Source organism: Poecile atricapillus, chromosome 7, assembly GCF_030490865.1.
Source record: "Poecile atricapillus isolate bPoeAtr1 chromosome 7, bPoeAtr1.hap1, whole genome shotgun sequence".
Lineage (NCBI taxonomy): Eukaryota > Metazoa > Chordata > Aves > Passeriformes > Paridae > Poecile > Poecile atricapillus.
This window is the reverse complement of record NC_081255.1, coordinates 27,461,650-27,478,798: the sequence shown is the minus strand read 5'-3', so window position 1 is coordinate 27,478,798 and position 17,149 is coordinate 27,461,650. Positions and strand designations below refer to the sequence as shown.

Here is a 17,149-nt window from a genome sequence, read left to right as displayed (position 1 = left end):
CAGCTAACAAACACTGAAGCTTTGAGGTATTCAGTCATTTTACATAATATGCTGAGGTAAATTTATGTAGACTTTTCTTGCAAATTGTAGTAGTTTTCCAATTATTTTCTCCCCAACTGAAGATGTTTGAGGAAAAGATTTAAATGTTTTTATGAAATGCTAAAAAAGAATTTAATGTGGAAAAGGAATAAATTTAAAGGCTCACTTTACTGCTCCTTAGATAAATGAGGGGAATGCAAAGGAGAATGTCTGTGATATGGCTGGAGAAAATAATTTTTCTGAGCATTTCCGGGCTCCAAGTCACAGTTTTGGCATTTCTGGGTCCTAATCCTCCTCTCTCTTTTTTTTTTTTTTTTTGACCTTTCCCCCCTGCTGATACATTTGTGTCAGATTGCTTCTAAGGATTCTCTTCATAGGTAATCTAAACACTGCTTGCAGTATCTTATACATGACATTGTTCTTGGAGCCCCTTTGAAAAATTAATGTTTGGGTTTCAGACACTAAAGGGACTTGGAATATGTTAGACTGACCTTACAGCCTTCTTGAGCTGGAGATCCTCAACTCAACTTGCAAATCTCTGCAGTCTCCTGGTAACAGCTTGTTCTGAGCTCAGACTTGCAGAGTCCAGGACTGAGATAAACCTTTCCACAAGCCCATCCTTCCCTGCCCTGTGTGGGCAAGATCCCACGGTTACAAATGCTTTGGGAAGCAGGAACAGGTTTGCTTGTCCTGCCTGAGGCAGATCATTTCCAGCAAGCAGTGGGGATGGTTTTTATCTGTAGATACCAATAAATGCATAGACAAGGAGGGGTGGATGGCCCAAGTCTAAGAGTGACCTTCAAAGTCAGCCTTGACTGACTCTGTAGGCACAGATTGAAATAACTAAGGAATATATTACAAAATATGTGAAACTTATTATGTCTTGAAATCAGCATTCATAAATGCAAGACCATATGAAAAAAGGAAGATGGGATACACAAGTCTTAGAATTTAGGGCCCTACTATGGCAGAAAACATGATAAAGGTTGTTTTTAGTTTAAATTCCATCTTAAAATAAACTTGGATTTTTCCAATAATTGCTTAGAGTGATTGTATTTTTTTGTTTTGCTTTCAGAACGGAATCATGAATAATGAAATAGAAATGTGTGGAAATATTATTAAAACTAACAGTAAAATTGCGTTTCTGTTTAATATAAATGTATGTAGCCAACAAAGGGAAAACCACTGATTATTCTTATACAATCTTAAGTAGTTATTAAGGTGCTGAACCTTTTAATAAAGAACTAGATTATTTTTAGAGCGAACGCAAAGTAACAAAACCCCTTTAACAAATTATCCTTAGGAGATTGTTAGAGTTTTAATCGGTTTCTTGTACTTAAACTCATTTTCCCAGCATGATGTACACTATCTGTGGGAGCTTTTCATAAGAAATTCACACTATGATTAAGGCACCAGCTATTTCAAGTGAAAACATTGTGAAATGTTACTATTGTTTGGGCAGTTGGAACTGCAATGATTGAGTGAAGGATGATAGTTATGCTGCAGGCTAATTACATGGCTAATGTCTTTGCTTTACATATCAATAGATGCTTCTAGAGATGAGCAATAACTGAGACTCCATTATCAGTCCAATACAATGCACTTAAATTAGCCACCATTTATGAATACTATTAAAATAAGAGCTGGCTAGTGCTTAGTGATGTTGCACTTGACATGTATTTCCTTATCAGTCTGTAGATGCTGGGTATGGTGTACCAGTTTTGACATAGTCAGAGAAGGTGTTTTTACAACATTTTGCTGTTAACTATGTATTGATTAAAATCACAGGATTTTTCAAGGAGGTAAAAGATAAAAAAAGGCCATCAGAACAAAGGAAAAATGGAATTAGAGGTAATTGTTGCCTTTGCAAATGCAATATAAATTAAGTGTGGTCAGTGAGAGGTTTCATAGCCAAACAATGAAGTTCAGTGGAGCAATGCTAATGGGAGCTCTGTCTCAACTTTTGATGCATAATATTTCAAGCTGACCAAATTTTCAGCTTTAAAGTCAAAATGAAAGACATCATCCCATGTCTGAAAGTGTCTGAAAGTGCTTGTTGTGGGTTTTCATGGATACTTGAGGAGTAACTGTGCTTGGTGAAAGGCTTAACACAGATTTTGTGTTAAGCAAGATATTGTCTCTTTGGCATTGCCTCCGAGTTCAGTGTGTGTGGGAAAAACCACAGGAATGTCATGAAGGCAGCACATGGATTAAAAAGAATTAGATTTTGCTGACAATATGCCTCTTCTAAGTGGCAGCTTAACTGTTTAAAAGCAAAGATTAAAAAGGTGGGATTAATTATTAATTCCTACTAATCACAGAGTTCTTATTAGTCTGCTGTCCCCTTCTCTGAATTTGGGCAGCTCCTTATGTGGACACTTCCCATCTTTTGACAGTAACTCTGGAGCCTGGAGATATCCAGAACTGATTGATGTCTGGTGACAGCAGGCTTTTGTCACCTACTTACACAGCATCTATTCTCCAATAATGTACAGTTTATAGACCAAACTATCAATCTTCAAAACAAATGTAATTTATGCAGTGGTGTATAGCTGTGTAAGCTGGAAAGAACATGAAGTGTGCAGTCAAATTTATCAAAATGCTTTTTAAAGCAAATGCTCAGAAAAGTATTATCTAATTAAATGGAATCAATTTATAGCAAATGTTGAAATTCAGTAGATTTCAATGCCTTACCTTAAAAGTTAAAAAATAAATAAATGAAAGTAGCATCTCAGTTGTGTTTGAAGAATGAGGCCTGAGTGTTTTCCTTGCAGCCACTGCCACTGGTCAGAAAAAGGTGCACATAAGAAAAACCAATCAAAATAATTGCTCTTTGAAATGGCACAAAGCAAGGAAAGGTACATTGGTGGCATACACAAATGATAGACAGGTACTGTGAATCTTTCCTTGAGAAAAGAGCTGCTCTACATGTAGTTTATACATTACTATTTAACCAAAATCTTCATTTAAGACTGCTGGAACAGAATGATGATTAAATTATCTCTGTAATGTATATTTAATTAACTGCAGCATTGTGTTTTTGCCTTTTACAGCAGGGTTTAGGACTGTTAAACGCTCGCTGTTACAATCATCTTCACTTATGGGAGTTGATATTAATATCAGCTGATTTAACGGTTTATTTTTCCCATCAGTTGTTTTGTTTTTAATCAGTTTTTTGTCATACTTATAGATAAATATGGCTTGTGAATGTAAGCTTGCTTGCTGTCTAGGATGCCTAGACCACAGCAACTCCTCCTGAATACAAAATTGCAAGTACAGGATGCATCCTTTACGTCATGCCTGAGTCTCAGGTAGCAGGTAAATGTGAATAACCTGTGGTATAAATGTCAATGTAAGAGTAAACACAGAAATATTCCTTAGCCACCTGCATTTTGTAGGCACAAGTTTGCATGCAAAAGACTAAATTGAGTTACTTTTCTGTTGTACCCTATGCAAAAAGAAAGCTTACTATTTTTAAGGGTAGAGCTAATTTGAACACCTATGATTGCATTCCTAAGAAAGATTATTTTCCAATAGTTCCATACATTTTTTCCAAACATTCCAGTGTACTTCAAGGTCCTGCCTTAAGTGCAGATAAGTATTTTCTCCATTTCCATGTACCATGGTTTAAACCAATTATGAAGATCTTATTTCAGTTTGCAGATAAGTCTCACCTCACCTGAGACAATACTGATATTCCTACTTTAATGCATGTCAAACTTGCTTTTAATTTCTTTCTTTTTCACAAATGGCAGTACAGCCTGTAGTGAGCATCTCTAAAACCTGTACAGATTTTCTTTGCTCATACAATTAGAATATATAAGCATAAATGACCTCTGCAATCCTCTGCATGTGGAGGTGCCCCATGCTAGTTAAATGTGATTATTGCTTCTCTTTGTTTTTCTCATATCTGATAAGAGCACCAGCTTCTGTTAAATCAACATCAAAAATGTTTGTGGCCACTGTTTTGTATGTACTTCACAACCTTTGCTATCTACATTTAGTTTCTTCTCAGTTTTCCTAGTGAAATGAGTAACTGGATGGCCTCCAGGATTGCCTCTTGGAAAAGTTTAGTGTTTTTACTTCATCGTGGATACAGCAGTGAATGTGACAGTGAAACACGTAATAAAGTTTCAAATAACTTCAAAGCTGGTAGCATTGTGCACATAGTCAGGATAATTGAGCAGAAATATATCTATCTGGATATCTAATGCAACTCCACATATATAAGTTTTCTTTTCCTGTGCCCATTACATTTACAATTGCATTTCTTTGTATCCTTTCCTGCACTTAAGGAAATTGTCCCCACCAACACGTTATGTAGCTGTGAGTAAATTCCTGGCATGGACAAGCATTTTGGATTATCTGAAATATTTTTGAAAAGTAATGAATTCAGTATGAGGCTTAAATTTGTCTGAATTGATTTTCTGACAACATTACCAATGATGTGCATTATATAAGTTTTTAGTTATCATTTTGTTATTGTCTTTTCCATGTGACCTGTATGTGGAGAACATTATTTGTTGGCTCTCTGATAAGCAATTGTTGGTACTCATTTTCCTTTAGTTCTCATCTCTTTTATAGGGGATACTTTAAATTCAAGAACACATTATATCTTGCACAGACAAAAAAATTCATGTGCTGCATTATAGTCTTCACATATTCCCATCCAATCTATGAAGAACAAACATGGATAATAATGTCAATCCTCATTCTGTGAGCATAGTAAAAATTCTTTATATTCATGGAAGAGGTAGTCATGGTGTTCCAGCTCAGAGGTGACTGTACTTAGGTCAGTTTACCTCTGCCTGTTTATTAATCAGATAATTTGCTGGTTTTGTTAAGAGCTGCCTAGCTATCAGAATTCCACTTAGTCTACCAGCTTTGAGGATCACTTCTAATTTGTTTAATTTAATGAACTAATTAATTAATGTATTGCCACTGGACAACATAGGATTCCCTCAGCCAGTAGCAGAATATCCATCCCAACACACCAGCCCAAGGGTGGTTTCCTGTGAGGAGAGGCTCAGTCTTTGCTGTGTGGCAGAGCAGTGGAGAGAGCTCCTGGCCACTGCTGCTCAAAGCATCCATTTAATGACAGACACCAGCGGAGCAGTGCTTTGCATGAGCAAGCAAGGAAGTGTCACATCAGCTCCTTGATGCAGAGGGGTGATTTGTCTGGGGAACTGGTGTGTTTTCCCACGGAATAACAATATCTGTGATTCATCTCCTCTGCTTTAGAAATACATTGGCAAGTCCTATTGGCAAACATTTCTCACAAAGTCTGCAGTGGACAGTCGAGGGTTTGATCTTTGTGCCTGCAGTGGATCAATGGAATTGGCTGTTCAAATGCCATAAGGTCTTTCTTGCATTTCTTACGTTTGTAATGCTCCAGAGCAAGACAAACTATGTAGGCTTTTATGGGAATACTTTTCAGCAGAACTAAGATCTGTCAAGGCACGGCTCTTTCCATGGTGAGCTGCAGTTTTTGACTGCTGTGTTTGTGCTCACTGCTCTCAACCCTCTAAGCTGAACAGATCCTGGATCCTCAACATTTCTTTGTATTTTAAGTTCTCCAACACCTTAATCATTGTGGTGGTCTCCTACTGGATGACTGGCAGGTTTTCAGTGTCTGCCACGACCTGGGGAGGACCAAACTACATATCTTATTGCTGGTGGGTCTGAACAAGTGCTGGGTAGAATGGGGTGTCTATTTCTCAATTCATTACACATTTTTAAGAATCTTATTTATTGCCTAAAGCTATGTACTGTTGTTGTTGTCTAAGTATTAACTGATGTGTTCTAAGGTGAAGACTTCTTGTGAGTAGATCTTGAAGGTGCTTATGTGTGTAATGAGAAATATTATTGCCACCTTACAGATGGGGAGCTGAGCCATTCCATGGCAAAGAGATTTTTGAAAGGTCATCTCACACACTGAATCTGGGACACATGCAGGTATTGGCTCTCCCTCAAGTGTCACACAGAAAAGGTGCTAAATCACATGAGAAATCAACCAGTCTTCTGGTTCTTTATGAAAAATATATTTTTAAAACTGACAGATATACATGATAGAATAGCCTGAGATCACAAGTTGATCTTTTTGCTTCTGGTGCAGATTACTACATGAGTTCCTGTCATACCAGATTGATTTTGTCTTGTTCCTGTCCTTATAAAACAAATATGTAAGAAATCATACTATCGAGGGTGGAGTTCAGGGTCAGGGACCATTAGAAACACAGCAAGGGAGAACCCCCCAGGGACTCAAACCCAATCAGAACTCCTGGGCCGCCCTTCACAAGGGGTTTGGGGTGGAACAATGTTAACTCTTTGCCTCCCTGAGGCCGCTGCAACATCCTAGTATCTAAGAAATCAACTGTGACAACTTAACAGTGGCTGCCAGCCTTGCCTGTGTTGTAAGGGGGTATGAAGTGTATTCCAAAAACTGTATCGGTTCAAGATTAACTCCTACTTTTATAACTTTTACAATATACTGAGATATGGGAAGGAAAAAAAAAAGGAAAGAAAGAAAGAGAGAAGGAAAGGAAGGGAAGGAAGGAAGAAAGGAAGAAAGGGAAGGAAGAAAGGAAGAAAGAAAGAGAAAGATCTCCCCACACAGTACTTCCTGTGACTGACTATAAAACTTTAGTTGGAATTATCAGTGTCAGTTTGGTGAATTACTCCACTTAAAATAGAAACAGGTCACATGGATTATAATAAGATTCTAAATGCTTTGGAGACAAGTGCTGAATGGAGCTTCACCTTACAGAAATACACTTGTCTACCAAGAAATAAATTAGCTTTGGATTGACCAGAACTCCTGGACTGCAGCACTGTGCGAATGAGAACATGCCAAGCACTTTGGGTGCAACTGTACAGCGTGTTTAATCTTTTTAGCCTGGTTCTGTGGCTTGTAGCCACATTCTATTGCTCCCTGAACTGGTGAAATATAAGCACCAAGCCCAGTGTTTGATCTGTCTTTCCCTTTTCTCCCCACTGTACAATTCCCAGTGCATGAAGCATTAATGATTTACATTGGTGGTTTGGGGGAGTGGCTGTGGGTCTCAGGACTCTTTCAGAATTCTTTCCCGAGCTCTTCTCTCTGCATTTTCTGTCTCCCCTCCAAGCTCTGATGGGCAACAGGCATAAAATGTCCACTCAGCTCTGTTTTTAATCTGAGCCACAATTTCTGGTACACACATAATTTAGTCATCATCATCAAGAGGAACTCTTCTTCTCACAAAAGAAGTTGCCATTATAGTGGAAAAACTATTTTAAGTGTGATGAGAGACCATGACCATCATGCACAGAAGGACAAATTACTACTTACTTAAGCAAGTTGAACGGAATTTAGATTAAGGAGAGGAGAATAACAACAGGAAATTACTATTGAGGGTGATCATATGAGGAAAAATACTTGGTGAAAATTATTTTCATTAAATATAAATGTGTTAGACTCAGCAAGATGTATATAACACTTCCCAAATAAAGTCAGCTTGCTATGATTGAACCAAATAAATATACATTAGTATGCCTTTCTGATTAATCTAATTTAAATGCAAACTAAATAGCCATAAAAGTGAATATTTTTTAGAAATCTCCCATCTAAAAGAAAGTTTTATCTGACTAGACTACAGACTTGGGAAGTATGCTTTCAAAATATAATCTTTTTTTACATTTAAAGTTTATAGAAACTGCTTCCTGGAGGAAAAATTTTTTGGCCATTTTTTGTAACTTCACACCAATCAGTTTGTTTTCAGCACATGAAAGTCAGAGGAAACACTGAGGGAAGGATTTGAGATATCGTTTATTCAGCTCTGTTAGGGTCCTGCTAAAGTCTCATTTGACATGGAGAACCCATCTTCTAAGCAGGTTAGGGATTCTGAGCAGTAGTTTTTATTTTTTTTCTTTTTCTTTTCTTTTTTTTTTTAAACAAATGTACTACTAAAATTAGTTTAGGAGGGAATAAAAATAAATATTAAGCATGGAAGTTTTTTTGGGGTGAAAAACTTGTCAGTGTCCCACCCAGGTCCCCCACCTGGCTGAATGAGAGATGCCAGCTCTTTAGAATCTCTTACACCACCACCAGAGCAGCCCTGGGAATGTGCTCTTTGTGCCTTCTCCCCTAGCTGGAATTGTAGAATTGTTTCAAATCATTAAGTGAGTTAATTTAGCCATGTGAAATACAGAATTCCTGTGGTAAGCTCTGACTCCTCCACTTTGCTGTCCCAGGGCAAAGGCTGAATCAGCCACCTCTTACTCAAATGTAACAATATTCTGTTTTGAGAGCATTACCTCAAATCTCCACATTCTCTTTAGACTTATTTAAAAATATTCTCAGCACAAGCACCACGTCTATGTCCAGTGCCAGCTATTGTTAGGAAGCTATTATAATAACAATCCTATCAATAAACAATGGCTTTCTTTAGTCACACTCATAAGATCTGAGCATGATAGTTCTGCTTACTAGATCCTGGGAAGTGAACTGCCCTCTCAGTGTTTATTATCTGATTTATTATCTTTTGGCTGCCAGAGGCAGCCCTGAAGGCAACATCACCTCCCCAGACAGACATTTACCTGAAATCTCAGGCTTTAGCCCAAGATTGGGGTGTTGGTACAGCTACAAGTGCAGTTGCTTCTTCTTCTGAAGAAGAGATGCTAAATAGATGAAAGAAGGACTATGGAGACAGGTTTTCTGTGGGCAGGTTGCAAAATTACAGAATCATTGACAGAATGTGCCAAAGGTATTATTTTCTTCATTTAGAAAAAAAAAACAACAAAAAAACCAACAAAAATCAGCCCAATGCTATCTTCAAAAAGAAGTACAGAGATTAAAGGAGAAAGAATCAGTGTTTCCATTTTGCCATTACAGAGATATATGCAACAAATTGTTTTGTCAGGAAGCCTGTGTCATATTTTGTGTTTTGTTACATGTGTCTATGTGTTAGAAGCACTGGAAAGTTGTGTGGCTCTTTCACACTCAAAGCAGGAATATAATCATGGGTCTACAGTCACATTTCTACTCTCCAAAAACGTACTAAAAATCTCTACTTTATGAATATTTTTAGATTGGGTGAAACTGTAATATAATTATGGAATTGTCTCTTTGCAGCTATTTATAATATCCTGTCTTTCAGCCTGAAAAATCCATGTGTTTGAAGGGATTTAGGTCTTCAGGGATGTCAGCTGTGACTGGAGCTTAAAGAGATATCTATCTGTGTTTAATTGCTCTACTCCTAGACCTGCATACATGAGTACTGTGGGACAGGACACTGAGTTCTTTCTTTCCATAAGAAAGAGGTGCAAGACATTTTGATATTTTTGGTTTTGTTTTCCCCAAGAACTGACAAAAGACAACCATTTCCACAAAACAGCACAGAAGAGAGGCAGGAGGGAGGAGGTAACACCAAACATGGTGCCTGGTACCAGTATTTGTCATTAACTCCTACCGAGTGTGCTTAGAACTTTTAATACCAATTATATTGTTTTTGTTGTAGGGATGATAAATTTTGTATTAAGAAATTGCTTTTCATCCAGCATTTCATAGTTCTTTACAAAGTTTGGGAAGTATACTTTCCTTCCACAGATGTTGTATTTAAAGCTGGGGGTTGTGTTCACTCAAAGTTGCACAGATAATGGATAGTGAATTAGGAAGAATTCCACTTGATTGCTGCTTATCTACCCTTTTTACAAGAGAGATACTTTCTAAAAAAATATTTTTGTGTACAGTAAAATGCAATAACCTACTTTTAAGGCACGCTATAACTTCAAAACCTGCATGAGCTGATGAGAGCACTTAAAAAGCATTTATATCTTTATTTTTTTGAGTGGCCTTGCTAAATATTTCCAGATCTTTTCAGGAAAGTCTTGTCTTTTTATACTCAGAGAGGGCTTTAGGGAATAATGTTACAAAAGTTTTTCCTGATTAAAATAGTCCTGCTCACTGTTATAGTAAACTATGAAGTAAACTGTGTTCCAATTGAATGTCTTCAGAGTACCATTCTTAATTGTTTTTTTTTCAGTTTTCACCTATATGTTGAGTGGTGTTTAAAAACAAAGAGGTTACATTTATGTAGTCTGTATGGCATGAAAGGCTTTCCTAAGAGGGAAGACAGCTCTGTAATGAACAGCATAACTCCCAAACGCTTAAAATATTCCTGTGTTTAATGTCTGATCTGACACGCATGTATAAAATTAATAATTGCTTGAATTTTGAACAATGAAAATACAGGGGAAATTACAACATAACAAAGGCAAACTATGCAAGTGAAAGTATCAGCTGGAAGAATAATAGCTTTATTTGACAGTGTTTTGACATCATTGATGTACTGTTGTCACTGGAGACTTCCTTTTCTGTGTTTGTGATATACTATTTCAATCCATATTATCCCAATAGAATCACAAACATTGAAAAGATCTGATGTGTGATAGTCTCTTACTAATATGTGAGTTGACATGTTGATTGTTCTTTCATATCTGGGACTTTTGAGAATTCTGTTTAAATACAATTCGCCAATACTAATAAAAGATGCACAGTTGACAAAGGGGATACAGGTGTTCTGAAAGTGATTAGCATGTAAAAAAGCAAAGTGGCTTTTCTGCTCCATTTTGTGGAAAGTAAAAGTAAAAAGTAAAAGTAAACCAAGTGCATGATTAATGTTATCTACAGCAGTTCCTGTGTTAAACTAATGACAAGTTTATTATTCTCATTGAATAGACCAATAATGCAAATCTGGATGCAAGAGACCTCTTGAAATCTAAAACTTTAAGGTTTCTATTTTTGGGAAAGGCACATAATGGTTGTAATTTTTCCTAATTTTTGTATGGTTCTATTAGTGGGTGTTTTTTCCCCAATAGGCAGACACTCATGAGAACAAACAGGTCTGGGGAAAAAGGGAACCACAAAAGCAGTGGGAAAATATTCCTTGGGAAAATGTAAAAAATTAACAGTTACTGCAACTCTCAGCCAAATGGACTGACCTGTCCTGGAGATGTCTGTGCAAGCCCACAGGTTCAGCCTGGCAGTGTTTGGTGGTCTGCAGCTCAGGTGTGCTCACAAGTGAGGAAGGAATCCTCCTCTTCTGCTTTGCTCTCCCTTGCTGCTTGAGTGAAGCACAATTTCCCTGCCACAGCAGGCAGGCTGGGGCACGGTGGAACAGCTATGTCAGTTCTGCTAGGATTTCTCTCATCATACAGTCAGTAAATTTGTGTGTTTAGACCTGGGTACAGTGACATCCCTTGGAGAAACACGGGATGAACAGAACTTCCAAGATCAGGTCTGCTCCCACTCAGGTGCCACTTATGAAAGCAGTGAGGAGAAGGAGATATTGGTGGAAGAATTTGGTGTAGAACAGCCACCTGAAGACAGCCCATTATCCTTTTGCTAATCTGTTTTTCTGTCACCTGTAGTCTCATCTCAGGAGCACAAAAGGGCTGTGATGTGATAAAGCTGGAAGGAAAGATGAAGTGTTCTTTCTTTCCCACAAAGCCTGGTGAGTGAGGACTCTTCAGGGTTTTTATACAACATTGGCTGAATGTGAGAAACCCATTTTGATTGAGTTTGAGAAGAACACACTGATAAGAATTTCCATATGCAGTGATAAAATTTTCAGGGTTTTCTTTCTTGCAGCTATCGTGTATCTCTAGGTCATAAAGAAATAGTCTTCTTAAAGCTGCTGTGTCTTGGGCTTCACTTTAGATACTTTTGTTCATCCCATTTTGTTCATCAAAGCTGCTTCTTTGTCTTCCCAGTGAGGATGAGAGGTATCAGTGTATCTATCTGAAGATGAACAAGATGATTTGGTTTGCTCTCTACATATTGTCTCTGGAAAATGGGCTCCATTTCTTCATTTAGTTCACTAGTTACTATGTTTCTGGTAAATATTTCAATCCTAGGCATAAAGCAGCAGATGGGAATAAAAATTGTGGGTGCCAGGATGTGTGGGAGAGGAAAGGACTGTTAAATTATGAAAGAGAATGCAGTATTCAAAGAGAATAGTCTTTGTAGGAAAAGAGGTGGACTGGAAAAAGTCAAGGGCAGGGCTCAGAATGCATAGTGAGAGTGAAGGAAGAGATAAAATAAGTGTGAAGAAAGAGAGAACAACAGATTCCAAAAGTCATTTATATAAAGTTCTCTGTGATGCTGTGGAGGAAAGAGGAAGCACAGTGCAGACGAGAAAGCAAACAGTGGGTGGAGAGCTGTGCTAATGCTCCTAATCTGCTTCTCGTGTCCTTGGTTGTTCTCAGTGAGTTTATATCTCTGACACCCTTCCATGGAGATGTGCAGACAATGTTTTTTTTCAGAGACTGAGCCTCATGGATTAGGATGGGTTAGGTTATTAACCCAGCACTCATAGTAAGACAGGTTTCTACAACTTCACTTCTCAGATGGTTAGAAATAGTCAACTAATTCTCAGTCTAAATTTAATCATGGCTGTTTTCTTCTTATTCTTGCTTGGGGTTTTCTTTAGTAGAAACGCTTTTCCCCCCTTCCTTGAATGACAGTTTCCCTGATACATTTTATATGTAAAGGTTTTAATTCTGCCTTTTTCTCATCTAAGCAGCCCCCAGTGCACCCTTAGTGGAGGAGGTTGTGCTCAGCCCCACCCTGGGGCTGTGCTGCCCCACAGGAGCTCAGCAGAGCGTGTTCACTGCAGCCTCCACCCGATCCACTGCCTTCCCATGGCTCGTCCCTTGGTAAAGCTCTTCCTCCTGACAGTTCCTCACATCCTCTATAGAATGGAAATAAAACAGGAGCTGACAGTTTGCAACATTATAAATAAATACCTCACACTGTGAGCCATACACAAATGTTGTATTCCTTTCAATTGTAGAAGATGAGGCTTTTAGAGTATGTTACCACTGGCATTTTTGCCTGTAACAAGGAGCTTAGACTGCAGGCTAGGGAATGTTAAATAAATTTCTCAAGCTCTAATGTCATCTACTTTTTAAAATAATGTTGAATTGGAACTGGTGACCTTGTCTTTGCAGAAATAGAAATTTTTATTTTACGGTTTCCTTTATCTGTATTAACAAAAAGTATGCTGTGAAAATGGCCAAAAAAAAAGTGCACCCATGTTAAACGCATGGTCTTACACCCAGTCTGATGAAGATATCTCCAGCAATCAGAAGCCCCTTAAGTGAAAATAAACAAAATAATATCTGATAATATGCCTTTCTGTTCATTCACATCAGCCAAGTAATATCATATTAAAGAAGTAACAAGTAGAACTGCCTATGCAGAATAATTCTAGTTTGCAATCCCAAAATTTTCCTCTGCCTTTTTTTAATGACAACCTCTTATTCTTCTCAGAGTATTATTGCAAGCTGCTTTAAGCACCCTATCATTAATCCTGAAATATGTATATATCTTCCTGCATTGTTAGTCAGATGAATGTGCTGTAGCTCTTACGATCACCTGAAGAAAATTACAACTCTGTGAGAAATATTTATATTGTAAATTTTCAAAATATTACATGATCTCAAGTCCAAATATATAATTGCTCGCTATTACAGATAGAAAGGATGTGATTTAAAAAGAAAAGTGCTTCCAGGAACTGGCAAGCAAATGGTGTCTAAATTTGACTTAATTTAGGTGATCTTTTAAATCCTTCAAGCCATCAGATGTCTGAAGTCTGTTGAATACCTAAGATTTTGCCACTAAAATTCTTTCTGTGTCTTCAGTCCATTGCCTGCCAGAGCTGCCAAAGCCATTCCTGGCCACCCTGAGCACATGCCATGCTCTGGAGAGAAGTGCCTGTCCATGATTCTTTCATTGAATTTATAATGGGGGGTGTATCTCCTCTGGCCTCTTGCCTGGAGCTCTCCTAGAGAGGGTCCTTTCCACACTGCTGGTGTTTAAGGTTTGTTCCTGTTCCTGAGCTCCCCTGGTTCCACTGGTCTCCCCAAGGCTTGTCTCCCTGCTGGGCATGGCTAAAGCACAGGGCCTTTTCCAAGATTATTTTAGGGAATTTTTTCTTGCACCTGAGGTTCATGTCGCTGCTCCTTAGCTGTGACAAGCTTTGTCACAGGGCCAGAATCTCTTGGGGGTCCCACACATTGATTGCCTTTTAAATTCCAGGGGAAAATGTGTGCCCAGCTTTTCTAGGTGTCCTCCAGCATGCAGACATCACAGCAGGGACTCCTGGACACTGCCTGCATCCAGCAGTGCTTTATGTTTTTAGCTGCTAAACTGAAGTAGCAGAGACCATTGCAGTTGTACTCTGTACTCTCCAAAAATCCTTTTTCATGGACAGATGGTAAAATTGTTCTGTTGCTCTCTTTTAAACTGCCCTTAATCTCTTCTGTAAATGACAAATAAAACTTCTGTTTGGAAATTTTCCTTGGTACATGAGAAAGTTTCCAAACTTGTTATCACAAATTTAATAAGTAAATGTTCTGATATTAGTCTACAATGTATTAGAAGATATAGTGACGCTATTTTTACTAATTTGATAGAGAAAACTTAATGGAAAAAAAAAGAAACAAACATTACAGTTTTAGTTTTTCTGTGATGTAATAGATCTGTTCAATTCTAGCAGGTTTTTTGTACCTTTTATTGAGACAAATCCTGAAATCCTTATTCTTTCCTTCCTCAGGACAATCTCCTTTTAACTTCAGTGAGATAATAAGGCTTATGCTGCTTTATAAAGTACTTTGAGATCTATGGTGAACAAGATTTAAATATTATTGAAAGGGAAATTTGATTGAGTTTAAATTAAATAAGGAACTTCAGGATTCAGTTTATGGAGGTTGCTCTTTTCTTTTTTTACCATTCAGTCCTTTATGCATTCATAATTTCAGGCTTTGGTTGCAGTAGCGAATTGCTCTGCCTTGGAGGAGAGTGTGGGAGGGACACTTGTGGCTGGCCTTGGAGAAGGGCTATCATCCTGCTCTGGTACACAATCTGGCACTCATGGATACATTTGCTAGCAGAATTACTTGTTTAAATAATTTTCTTTGACGTGTGGCTGCAGCATTACAAGGAAAATACAGATTCTTTATTTCAGCTTAAGTAAAATGTGCCTCACACCAGAGTTTGTTCTATTAGCTGGGGCCAGAAAGGTCAGAAATTTAATGCAGGAGCCCTATAAGGTAGATTACAAGTAATTTTAGTTTCTGAACTTGGTCAAATTCAGGAAACATAAATAATGTTGCTTATATAAATGAATTTTCATGAAGATACAGGCATGTGTTTTGGGAGAAAATGATAAATGAAGTGAAGTAAAAATGGAAAAAGCATAATCATATCAGTTTCCTATTGACTTTTATTGAATTAGTCATATCCGGTACTTAAGTGTTTTGTAATCTACTAAAAATGCTTTTATAGTGTAGAAATTTCATTTTATGAATTCCACATAATGCAATCAAAACATTTAGACTAACATCTTCATGGTAGGAAATTTCATCCACATATTATTTTGAAATTCTTTTAAATGAAAGGTAATACCTCTAATATTATACAGAAGTATCTTGACAGAAAATACAAGAGTCATGCAATAGCATAGAAGTCATTGTTTGCCAGTGCTCTGGGATGAGAAAATAAGTTTATGAAAGAAATACTGAGTTTCATCTAGCACTGGAATATACCTTGGCACCAAGAAGATCTACTGCCACATCCTTTGAAGCTCATGGAAATCCTGTCATTGACTTAGAGTAAAATCTGCTTGACACCGAAACAAATGATGTGAGATTTTTGTGTACAAAAAGGAAGAGGGAACTGGAGGAATGAGGCCACACAGATCTGGATCATATATTACAAAAATGTTGATACTGTCAGTCACTTGGGAGAGGATGAGGAGGAGGAGGAGTGTGGGTGTGAGGGTGTGTTGCAGTGGCCAAAGATCTCTGTTGTAAATTGGGAGGCAAAGGGTGCACTGGTAACCAGTGGTGTGGAACTTCTGTCCAAACCCCATTTTCTCTCACACTGGTGGAGGATTTCCTCATGTAGGCTAAGTCAAAATAATTTCTTTTATGTCTCCATACTGGTACTGCACTGTCAGCTGATTATTGTATTGCCGTGTCAGACTGAATGAGGAGGACTCACTTAAAAGGAAAATTTTGAATTCACTTGAAAATGGTTGTCTTCAGTGTTGTCCTAATGTAAAAATAGTTAAATTTAATAAGCAATGAGACTGGATTTCATTGGGTTACACAGACCCAAGCTGGAGGGCACATGAAAATCAATTTGCATCTGCCCACCTGTTGGTAGAAGCCTTCTATTTCTGCTCTCTAGCACAGCCCTTCTGGGGAGTGCTGGTCTGAAGACTTGAGCTTTGAGGTACAATAATTCTTGCAAAGGAATATTTGAAATTTTCCAGCACTTAATGAGTCTGAACTTTTCAAGCAGTGCCTTTGCAATATGTGGGGAGGCTGCAGCTCAAACTCTGCTGGATTCCTCTCTGCTCATTTGCCAGAATTTGATCAAGGATGGCTGCAAAGCCTGAATTGCAGGCGGGCAAATTATATAAGACACTTTATTTCTGTCTGTCACTGTATCCATCACAAACACGGCTGACTGGGTCAGAATTCCTCCTCTAGGCACTGACAGAGGAGGCTGCTGGGTTTGGCTGCTACAGCACATCTCTGTGGACTGACTTCCTAAGCTATCATGTCCCAGTTGTGGCTTCCATGTAAGGAAAAACATCTGGTTTCTTCAAATGTTCTGGGCTCAGTAGCTGTGTAATGACTCTTTGGAGGTCAGGTACAAGTATCAAAGAGATCTCTCCTCTTGTTTTTGTGGTGTTGTGGTTTGGGTTTTTTTTTTTCATTCTTTATATCTGCTTTGAAGGAAGCGAAAGGTACAAGATGTCAAAATTTAATGGAACAAAAAAGGAACTTGTTAGTGTTGTCAAAAAACAACATTTTGTAAAAGGGGAAAATATAGTTTCATGGGGTGAATGTCACTTCTTTTGGGTTTGCAGAATGTGGAGACAGTGGGAACTTTGCATGAGGGAAATCTTGGTTTGTGAAATCTCTGTGCATGACTTGAGCCACTTGAGAACAAAATAGGAAACAGATCATCTGAAGCAGATATAATTAGAATTATCCTCCATCTTTTTGTGAGGAGGACCAGAAGCAAATATATTGTTCCAGAACTAAGGCTAATATTACT

At 37.9% G+C, this 17,149-nt stretch overlaps 1 protein-coding gene across 1 annotated transcript in view; it reads left to right on the top strand.

The window, feature by feature from the left end:
- The window catches only part of LOC131580845 (BEN domain-containing protein 5), an 880,930-nt gene that overhangs the window by 129,718 nt on the left and 734,063 nt on the right, over positions 1-17,149 (top strand). The window lies entirely within an intron of this gene.